Source organism: Siphateles boraxobius, unplaced genomic scaffold, assembly GCF_051911475.1.
Source record: "Siphateles boraxobius isolate OS27281-9 unplaced genomic scaffold, OSU_SipBor_1 61, whole genome shotgun sequence".
NCBI classification, from domain to species: Eukaryota; Metazoa; Chordata; class Actinopteri; order Cypriniformes; family Leuciscidae; genus Siphateles; species Siphateles boraxobius.
The window spans coordinates 10,913,036-10,925,072 of NW_027509188.1; positions in this window are offsets into that span (position 1 = coordinate 10,913,036).

Consider the following 12,037-nt stretch of genomic DNA (forward strand, 5'->3'; position numbering starts at 1 on the left):
AACTATTCGGCCTAAAAAAACGGAACATGGATTATCCAGGTCTATCCACCTGAAACGACATGAAGAATAATATTTCAGAACAATTATAGTGACATTTTAAAATGCAATCTGACAATTAAATATAATTTGCTATCGATATAGTTAGGCTACTCACTTAATGTGAAACCTGGCATCCTTGCCTGGCATTCGTCACAATGCTTCGGATGTCTGGTGTTACAGTTGTCACTGAAATCCGCAGGCAGTTCTCGAGGTTTTTGTGCGTCAGTCGATTCCTCTCATACGTCTTTATTGCATTCATTGATGAGAAGGCAGACTCGCATGTATAGGTGGAAGGGAACATTGTCAACACATAAAACGCAAGGTTCTTGATTGTGCTGTACTCCTCTGAGCATGCCACCCAAAAGGCACTCTGGGACTCTGCAGATCTGAATGCATCTTTGATCAGAGAGGTTGTTTGGAAATCAATTAACTCCATCTCAAATTTAGCCTCATCCAAGGAAGGAACGATTGTTTTGACCAGGGTGGAGAGTTCTCCGCTAGATCGGGTTGTGAGAGGGTCACGCACAAAAGCAATTACTTCATTCGGGACGGAGAAGTCCTCCAACCTAGAAGAGAAGTTGGCTCGGAGTTGCTTGATGAAGTCTACCATCAGTCCCGTCACTCGTCTTGCCTGTGTTTTTAGAGTACTAAAATGTAGGAGCCTGCCAGTTGATATGTCGGACTCTAACAACCCCAGCTTGACGGTGAATGCTTGGAGCTTTTCAACCATGTCCACGATGGTTTTGTCTTTTCCCTGTAGCTGCATGTTAAGATTGTTTAAATGGCCAAATATGTCAGCTAAAAATGCAACATTGGACATGAACTTCTCGTCCTCCAGAAAGGCAAGGTGATCTGCTGCTGCCTTACTCTTGCTAGATATAAGGAATGCCTTCACCTCACCCAGTAGTGCACAGAAGCGCTCCAACGCTTTGCCCTTGCTTAGCCAGCGCACGTCATTGTGCAGCAGCAGGTCGTCGTGGGTGGCCTCCTCTGAATCTGCCACAAGCTGTCGGAAAAGCCGATGCTGGGTGCTTGATGTTGTTGTGGTTTTCAATCTTTCTGAAAAATAACTTCGCAGAGATCTTTGATGCCAGAAATAATTAGACTTTATTTTCGAACGCCGTCCCGTTCCATAGAACGGCGCTCTAACGCTCTCTGGCCCTCTGGCCTTCCAGTGCGCTCCCGAGTATCTTTTGGTTCAGAGTTATATACATACATCTTCTTCCAAAGAAGGTAACACACCCTATAGATAGTTTTGGGTAAAGGTCTTTTACCATGTGACTTCTCAGAATAGAATTTTCTGCAGCAAACAACATTCCATTCAAGGTCTTTCACATACACAGAGGAAATCCAAAGTCACAGACAGAAGAAATAATTGTGTCCAAATATATAGCTAAATTACTTGTTTTCTAAATAATAAAATCTTCTACAATGTACCCCTGACAAAATTGATGACACGCATCACTTTATCCATAACTACCTTCAGCTCACCACTGAGCTTTGCACAAAGTACACTCTGGTGGATAAGACAATGCAGCCCATGCATTTGGGGGGCGATCTCCTTCAACCTGCTCACCAAACCTCTGTGTTTACCCACCATAGCAGGGGCCCCATCTGTCACGAGTAGGTTGACTTTCTCAAATGACAATGAAAGCCGTTCAAACACTTTTGACAGTTCAGTGAATATAATATCTCCAGTGGTGTTCCCCTCCAAAGGAATAAGAGACAGCAAATCTTCTCTAAACTGCTTCCCATCAAAATACCTGACAAAGACACACATCTGTACAACATCTGTGTTGTCAGTGCTCTCGTCTACCGCTAAGGAGAAGTAATTAGCCTTATTGAGATCACTGATAACGACTCCCTGCACAGCATCAGACAACGCCTCTATGTGGCGGGTAGCGGACCTTGCAGAAAGGGGCACCTGTTTGACAGAGGCAATGATTCCATCCATGGACTTGTCAACAGCCAATTCCTCCAACACTGCAACCATGACTTCTTTAAAAAGCTCTGCGTCGGTGAAAGGCCTGTTGTTTCTTGCGAGCAACCAAGGCGCTTTTAGAGACGCACTTGTCGCTTTTTGTTGCGAGGTAAAAACTCGCAATAGGATCCTGCTGCCCTGAGCATAGCCTTGTGCCAGCGCTTCGATTTTGCGCTTTCGTGCCTCTGTTTGAAGTGGATAGGCAACCTTGAAGCTGCCATGCTTTGTCTCATGGTGCCGTCGTATGTTGTATTCTTTGGAAACAGCGACAACTTCTTTGCAAATCAGACACACCGGCTTTGCATTTTTGAAATCCGGTAAAATGAACGCAAAACTCTCTTTCCATTCCTCTCTAAAGGCTCTATTTTCATCGTCAACTTTTCTCTTAAGACCTTTGGACAAAGACATTTTATTCCAGCTACCTCTTAGCTAACTTCACTCTGCACACTAATCACTTGTAGGCCTACGTAACAACCAGGGTTCGAATTATAATTTCATCTTTGTGGGGGTCTTTTTAAAAAAAAGAGAAAAAAGTAGCCTATGAGCAGGCACGGTGTGTGTGATAAATAAATTGCTTAACACTGGCGTAACTTTGTTTTAAAAAGTTAGTGAGTGAGTGGGGGTTGGTAATACAATGCTAAATCAGATATATGTACAATAACATGTCCAACAATCGATTTAAATAGTACATGGGGTTTAATTTATCGTTAATGATATGTATCCGTGGCGTTTATTTCTCGTGTGCTTAAATAGTCCAGTGGTAGAATTTTCGTCAAGCGTTTAAAAGGTTCTTGGTTCTAATCTGCATTCATATAGTTTTTTTTTCTGTTTTTTTTTCTTCACAAAATATAATGCACACAAACGTGTCCCTACTACTTGATATACAACCACTGATGAGCATAATCAGTTTTGATGATTTCACCGTAACGAATAGGGCAATAGGCCTATTCCATGTAGCTGGCCCGCCATCTACTGGATAAAAAAAATATTGGCCCGCGGCCAAAGTTACTTGCCGACCCCTGATGTAGACTATAGAGTTTAATATACAATGTATTTTTTCAGATACATATTATATTAGTAATTCATATATTAGTAATAATTTAAATGTTATTGTCACTACAATGAAATTCTAATTACCAGAATGCAAAAGAATCAGTAAACTGCAGTATAATATTGCATGTGGGAATGCTAAGTTATGCTCTAACATTAATCATGTGCACTTTAACACAGCCACAGGTGTAAATTTTAACATGATAAACACACTTTATAGACAATATGAGCTGTAACAGTTAACAGCTGGCGTTACAACTATGGAATTATTATTATGATTATTAATGGTATTTTGATTGATTATTACAAGCTGGGAAAACGTGAGATAATGATGTCAATGAAATTAACACTAATAAACCTGCTGATTAGATCTAATATTTACACATTTGTCCGAGGAAGGTACTCATATTACTATTTTCCATAATAATAGCGCTAGGCTTATCTGTTAGAACCATTGACTGTTAATATTTTGGTTAGAACTAGCAGATAGCGCTGGTTATTTATAGATTAGCTAACCATGTATGCTAATGACTAATGACATTATTGATCATCGTTCTGTAACATCAAAATAATATCATTGACAACATCTTTACTGTAACATACCTTTGTCTTTGTCGCGTTTTTCCTCCTCTTCTTTTCTTTTTTTCCTCCCCTGGGCACCAGATAATTTGGGACGCTTTGACATATTAATTTTTTTGATGCAATAAAAGCGAAAAACGAATGGCACCGCGGGTATAAAAGAAGTCTGATTGGTGGAGGTGGTTTCCCATCCTGCTTTGTGGCGCGGGGCGCGCCTCATGTTACAATAAAAGTGGAAAGTTCCTTACGCAGCTCTGGCGCCCCCCCCTAGGGTATAAGGCGCCGGCGCCCTTAGCATTTGCCTATACTGCCTATGCCACGGGCCGGCCCTGGACGAATCCGACATATGAGGGCTGTATTAACAGTAAAACGTCCGTCATTTAACGAATTTCAAAAACACGGATGGATAATACAAAATGCTTTCTGACATTTTGACAGAAAAAAAACACAACCAAGAAGAAAATGTAAACTTAGCCTGTCAATTTTCATTTTACAATTATCTTCTCTGTGTTTGTGAGAGAGAGCTTGCGCAGCACTGATACAATGGTACTTAATCCACAAGTTCTAACACGCTAGTTTTCATACAAAATAAATATGTTACATAATTAGATACTTTAGTTATTATTAACACAATGACGTAACACATGCAGGCTACGTTTCTCAACACTGAGTCTGAATAAATAAACGCCTGTTGCTCCAGACTCGCGCTTATCAGTAATCCAGAAATCACAGAACCTTCATAATCACTAAGCTATAGCGATTTTAATTTGATTTATATTTATTGTTCAGCATTACTTAAGCATTTTATAATTTGCATGGCTGAATGATGTTTTCCTCTTATCTGAGTGACCATGAATGACGGAGTAATTTAAGATAATCTATGCGATTGCGATCACTCCCGTGCTATCATCGAATCCAGATTAAGTTAACTCAATACAATATTTCTAACCCTTTCCACATCCACCCCAGCCCGTTTACCTTCAGGAGTCAGAAGTACTGTGACTACTGTTCTGTCCTCGCTGATGAACTCAGTCAGACGGCGGAAGGGGGATCGAGCGGGATTCTTTATTGCTGCCGATTTTCAGTCTCTTTTTAATGATAGGCCTTACGCATCTGTCAATCATCCCCGTTTGGTATTTTGGGAAAGAACCCAGCGCTATGATTGGTCGAACTCTTCTTCTTTTGCTGTTGTTTGATTTGAGGACTGCACGTGAACAGAGAGGTGCAGCACCAGGTTTTTGCGTAGTTTAGAGTCACAAATCGTACCAGCGCACTTTGAGGTCAGAATGCGTATCCGCTACGCAAAATCCGTACAGGTTGGCAGGTCTGTGTTAGCATCCCCTGAGATGGCATGCATGGACAGACTGCATTTAAATGGCTGGACACCACAACGCCTCTCAACCTCATGCAGGGCAAAGGTCCAGTCCATTCAGGCTTTCGGGAACGTGTCTCCACATATTTTACCACTCTGTTGAAATAACCAAACTATTCACTTTAAGGAACAAACAGCATGTCAACAGTATACACCGAATAATATTTACCCTTTCATTGTACTACATTTACATTTATCTGACGCTTTTATCCAAAGCGAGTTACAATTGCTATATTTCAGAGGTCGCACGCCTCTGGAGGAATTAGGGGTTAAGTGTCTTGCTCACAGTGGATTCGAACCCGGGTCTCTCACACCAAAGGCATGTGTCTTATCCACTGCGCCATCACCACCCATACTCTGTTCTTCGGTCAAGCATTCAAAGGAAGGAAAGACCTGGAGCAAAAAGTTTTAAGTCCAGAAAAGAGCTGAAAAGGCAGACCTCATACATGGCCTCAAACTGTGTAGAGGCTGTCCAGTAGCTTGAGGAGATCCCGGAGACCCACTGCACATGTTGTCCTGCGCAGGAACACTCCAGTGAGACTGTACCGTCCTAATAAAAACAGCTTTAACATTCATAATCACAGATATTACATGCAAGCATTGAGTTCTTATATTAACCTTTATGTGTTGTTTTCATAAAGAGAAAAACTACATCTTACCATTCAAATGAATTACAATAATGGGCTTGCCACTGATCACTTTGCATGAACTTTCTGAACAGACACAGATTTTGTCTCACAAAAGTAGCGGAAGATATCGGACTAAAAAAGCAAAAGCACCAAAAAATTATAATAAACTCCTTAGTGAATTCATAAATAATTAAAATTAAATATATAATTTAATATCTTTATTAAATATGTTTAATTATAATTTGACACTAATGTACAGCCATTTAAAATGTAGAGACAAAAGAATCATGGGCCACATGAAAAGCATCCCTGGTTCAGAGAGCTCAAATGTCTCTTCACTGCAGTGTTTGGACACAATGGCTTGAAGAACCCACGGGCCACAGAGTCCCTGTGATGGAGAGGAAGGTGCTGATGGATGTCTCCATCACACATGCTGCGTAGATACTGCCTGGGTAGACAGTCCCTGCTCCGTACAATGGCCTCAGTAGTTATACAGTGTCAGCAGATGCAGTCCTGAACATGTTCAGCTGCCAGAAGAGTTTGACCCAAGGCCTCTCTTGCAGTGTGTCATCTTTCATGGCTCAGGGATTGCCACTTTTGCCAGGTTGTGGCCAAAGACAGCTCTTCAGACTGAGCACATTCATCATTAAGACCAATGATTGAAAGAGAAACAAGAAACAGTGATATAGTCAGCACACTAAACAATCGTTTTTTATGGAGATATTGTACAAGGATCTCATTAATAAAAATGTTTTTTGCAATTATGTATAGTATGTTGCAGCTGGCAGAATATTGCTTAAACTCTATAAACCAGCTCCCATTCCATATAACTATAATAAACTATAATAAACTAGTTTCCCCTCGATAAACAAATGCCTCTTGGATGGGCAAACTGGTGGGAGCTTAAAAAAAAGTGAATACATAATGCTTTGGTGTTCTTTATATCAGGTTCTGTTAGTAAATGAGTGCACTTAAAGATTAAAACAGACTGCATACATCTAAACATTTATCAAATAGGGTGAAAATATAAATCATAACTGAAAATAACAGTAAATTTAAACTATAACTGTAAATTTACAACAGTCTCACTGTGTTTAGGAGGCTTTCCTTTGAGTTTTAGTTTAATTGCAGTTTTTCCTCGAAGCGGCCTCACAACATTCCCATTTCTGTCCCTTCACCTCCACTTTACAGTCGTGGGATGTGGCTTAGACCTCTTGACTATATTTTTCCTCTTTCTAAAATGCAAATAGTATATTTAATTTTCAACAGCTGGTAGCCTCCTTCAGGGTAGGTGCGTGCACGCCCCTCAGGATGTTTCAGAGGTTCCTCTGCCTCATGGCCTCCGCATCGTCAGTACTCCAACTGGGGTTACTGCATATCACCCCCTTCAGCACTGGCTGAAGCGGCGTGTGCCACCCCATACATGGCGGTCAGGCCGCATGCACATTATGGTGAACCAGCGCTGCGCGGAAGCCCTAGTCCCCTGGAGAGCCTAGAACTAGTACCAGTCGGGTGTGATTATGGGTGTGGCCCCCAGGAGGAAAGTCATTTTCACAGACGCTTCCAACCAAGGTTGGGGAGCACTGTATGAGGGCATGCCAATACTTTTCTACAAGACCTCAAAAGACCTCACATGTCAGTGGTGTCTTACATAAATTACCAGGGCGGCCTCAGGTCGGGCACCCTGTATGCCATGGTCAGAAAGCTCCTCCTTTGGGCGCATGCAAACCTGTGCTCCCTGAGAGCTGCGCATGTTCCAGGAGTCCATGGCCCAGACGCCCTCTGTATGCATTTCCCCCAGTCTCTATGATCCCTCAGGTCATCAGAAGCATCAGGAAGAGCGGATGCTCAGTCCTCCTAGTGGCCCCCCTCTGGAAAACCCAAGCGTGGTATCCAGTGCCATTGAGGAAGGATCTCCTCTCGCAAGCAAACGGGGAGATCTACCACCCTCGCCCCGACCTATAGGCCCTTTAGGTGTGGTCCCTGAACGGGTATCTGGGGTTCTCCCGGGGAGGGTTGTAAACACCATCACAGAGGCTAGAGCGCCGTCTACGAGACCCCTTTATGCTCTAACATGGTCAGTATTTACTGACTGGTGTTCAGCCAGAGGGCTTGAACCCCAATCAAGTGAAGTTTCGGTGGTGCTCTCCTTCTTACAGGAGCTTTTGGATGCGGGTCGCTCTCCATCCACGTGTATGTGGCAGCCATGGCAGCTCACCGGGCTCCTGTGGCTGGCCAGTGATTGGGAAGAAACGACCTGGTCGTTCGTTTTCTAAAAGGTGCCAGGAGGTTAAACCCTCCTAGGCCTCCTACTGTACCAGCATGGGACCTTTCCACGGTTCTTGGTGCCCTGAAGGGCCCCCCGTTTGAAACTCTACAGTCGGTTGATCTCAAACCTCTTTCGCTGAAGACTGCTCTGCTGCTGGCTCTGGCATCAGTCAAGCGAGTGGGTGATTTGCAGGTGCTCTCCCTGAGCCCCTCCTGCCTGGAGTTTGGGATAAATGACTCTAGAGTCATTCTCAAGCCAAGGCATGGTTACGTACCTAAGGTGCTCTCAACTCTGTTCAGAGCTCAGGTCATTACCTTATTAGCGCTCCCTCCCTCAGAGGATGATGGGGAGGCTAACCCTCTTTGCCCCGTTAGGGCTCTTAAAATATACTTGGAGCATTCTGTGCCATTCAGGCAGACGGAACAGCTTTTTGTTTGCTTCGGTGACCGCACCAGAGGGGTTCCGGTTACAAAGCAGAGGTTATCCAGATGGATAGTGGACGCTATCTCATTGGCTAAGGCCTCTGTGGGCCAGGATTGTCCCATAGGCATCAAAGCCCATTCCACGAGAAGCATGGCCTCCTCGTGGGCTTGGTCCAGTGGTGTTCCAATTCAAAACATTTGTGCGGCGGCCGGCTGGTCTTTGCCATCCACGTTTGTCAGATTTTATAATTTAGAGGTACCGTGCCTGCAGGCCAAGGTCCTCTCTGTGTGATATTTGACCCAACGGTGACTGGTTATCTGTCTAGTTGTTGTTACTGTCCATAAGCACAAGTATTTCTAGGACTGTTATGAGCCCAGTTCATTATACGCCCGACTCTGTCTGGTTAGTGTTTTAGGCTGGGAGAGAGCTTTTTGGCTTATTCTGTTGAGCCTCGGGGTCCCTAGGCTCCAGTTATTCAGCCAGATGTTAATGTGCAGCGTTTTATATGCGTCCCCACTGCGTATTTGCTACACAATACGAAGTGAACGTTCTCGAAAGGGAACGTACTCGGTTACTAACGTAACCTCGGTTCCCTGAGAGTAGGGAACGAGTATTGCGTAACCTGCCGCACTATTGTACTCTGTCAGGTGTGTAGCTTCAGTCGATTTAAACCTGATATATTGGCCGAAATAGGCGATATTTATAGGCTCAGGCCACGCCCATTTAGGCGCAAGACGCTCTGATTTACTCGGCGCCAAGTCAGTTGATTGGTTCGTGCATCTGAGGCGCCTGGCCATTGGATGTGCAGTTCTCGCAGCACAGCCAATGAGCGAGCTAGACGCTCTGCTGTGTTTGCTGTGCATAGCTGCACTGCGTTTTAAATTATTGCTTTAATATTTCGAGGAAAAGGAATTTCCCCACTGCGTATTTGCTACGCAATACTCATTCTCTACTCTCAGGGAGCCGAGTTTACGTTAGTAACCGAGTACGATACAATTCCTAAAGTTACCTGTATCTGATCAAGAAACACATCTCCAAGAAGAAGTGATGCTTCTAAAGAGCCTCTGTACATATCAATCAAACCTTTATTACAGACTCAGGGTCCAGTTTTTAAAACACATAACCACAAAAAAAAACAACAACAAAAAAACATATATATATATATATATATATATATATATATATATATAATCAAAACATTACAAAAATACAAAAGTACCAGTGTTTCCACAACATAGACTGATAACGTGTAGTGCTAAACCTTATATTTGATAGGCCCATGATTACCTCATTTTTAGAAGCATTAAGTCAGCAGATAAATCTGTACATTAGATTCCGTAACACAGCTTTAAATGTGTTAACTCCCACACTTACAAACATTTCACTCGCACACTGCCATCTAGGTCTCCTTAATAAAATTCTCATTGCATCATTGTAAGTTACTTGAAGCCTGTGTAAACTAGATTTTTTATGACTTGTCCACAAATGGGCAATATAGAGTGGTGCACAGTATGCTTTAAACAGTGATGTATTAACTTTATCTGAACGAGAACCAAACTTACGCAAGATTATATTAGCCTGCATATACAACATGCGACGTTGCCGTTCAATGTCCTCATCATCTGTCATGTCCTCAGTTATAAAATGACCAAGATATTTCACTTTCACATTCACAGCAAGATCCTTATCAGACAATTTAAAAATTGGTAGATTTAAACTCCTGTCCTCCTTTGTTCTGCAAATCAACACAACACTCTTACTAGCATTATATAAAATATCATGCTCAAAACCATAAACAGAACAAATGGTTAACAGCTGTTGGAGACCAGCACTACTAGGGCTAAAAACCACAAGATCATCTGCATACATAATGTGGTTCACCAACATGTTCCCTACCATACAACCAGTTTTACAGGCATTCAAGCATTTAGATAAGTCATCCATGTAACGATTAAAAAGAACAGGGGACAAGATTCCTCCTTGTCGCACACCATTACTAACCCCAAAAGGTGCAGAAACTTTAGTGCCCCATTTTACTCGCACCATCTGGTGGGCATACCAATAAGCCAAAATTCTCACAATATATTCTGGCACTCCTCATTTTTACAAATAACTTTACATGGTTAACCCGATCAAAAGCTTTAGATGCATCAATAAAACACATAAAAACTGTAAGTAATAATGTGGAGCTCATGTGAAATATATTTGCACGTTGTAATAGGTTTTAACATGTGAATTATTTTACCACTCACAAACACTGTACATTTTTAGCTTAATTGTAATGGGAAGTTCAGATCATTTTACTGACTCAGATCTTTTGAATTTCGTTCAAAATAAAAATGTTATGTTAATGGGCAAATCCCCAAACATATCAACTTATGCTATGCAGTCTGCAGTGCCGGATACAAAAGTGATACAATACTAAGTGGTAAGTACTGACAAGCACAAATTGTTCGCAAAATAGATTAATGTCAATAAAAAGGCATTGTAGATAAATTAAAAGGCAATACATACAACACAAATGTAGTAGGCTTTTTAAAATCTTTATTTTGACAGAATGAGCTATACCAAAGTAAAAATACTGACCAGCGTCAGATTCTTAGTTATACAATATGTTTGAAAGAACTATTCAGAATTACAGGATTGCAACATCCACATCAAAAACAGTCATTCAATGGCACTTATATTGAGTTAGATGAAAAATGAATGTGATGTTCATATAAAAAAGAAAAATAGAAATATATATATAAATAAATGTTAAGTTCATATAATATATATATATATATATATATATATATATATATATATATACATATATATATATATATATATATATATATATATATATATATATATATATATATATTTAAAAATGAATAAATACAGTTTTTTTCAATCGCTAACAAGGGCTTACCCATACTTCAGATACTTTTTCCAAACTCTTAAAGGGATACTCCACTTTTTTTGGAAATAGGCTCATTTTACAACTCCCCCAGAGTTAAACTGTTGCGTTTTACCGTTTTTGAATCCATTCAGCCGATCTCCGATGAGCCTATTTCCAAAAAAAATGGAGTATCCCTTTAACACAGACTCACACCTACAAAATACAATTGGCCAAATGGATAATTTTCTTCTCAAAAACACATTTTGTTAAATATATACACTAACCCTTCATTTCAAAATAGAAAACATATTTCTCTGCACACACTAACTTTACCAAAACACTGGAAACCTGACTCAAAATGAAATTATTCTGTCAAAGAATAACAATTGTTTTCACTTCACAAGGGACATGCAGTCAATCAAAGTACAGAAGGTTTCAAAATACTGGCAATTGTTGACATTTCAAAAAACTGCATAGACTTTTATGTTTCAGTTTTACAGGTATTTGCATGCAAAACATGCAATCCACCGTTTTTACACTAAATTTCTTGTTTGGGAACTGTATGCCCACATGTACAGTAATGTTCACATTCAAAAACATTCCAGTAAAAAGCAAATTTGTTTTTTTTTCTTTACTGTTTGCATCTCTCACTGCACCTCTCACTGCATCTCTCACTGCTCCTCTCACTGCATCTTTCACTGCATCTCTCACTGCATCTCTCACTGCACCTCTCACTGCACCACTCACTCCATCTCTCACTGCTCCTCTCACTCCATCTCTAACTGCTCCTTTCACTGCATCTCTCACTGCT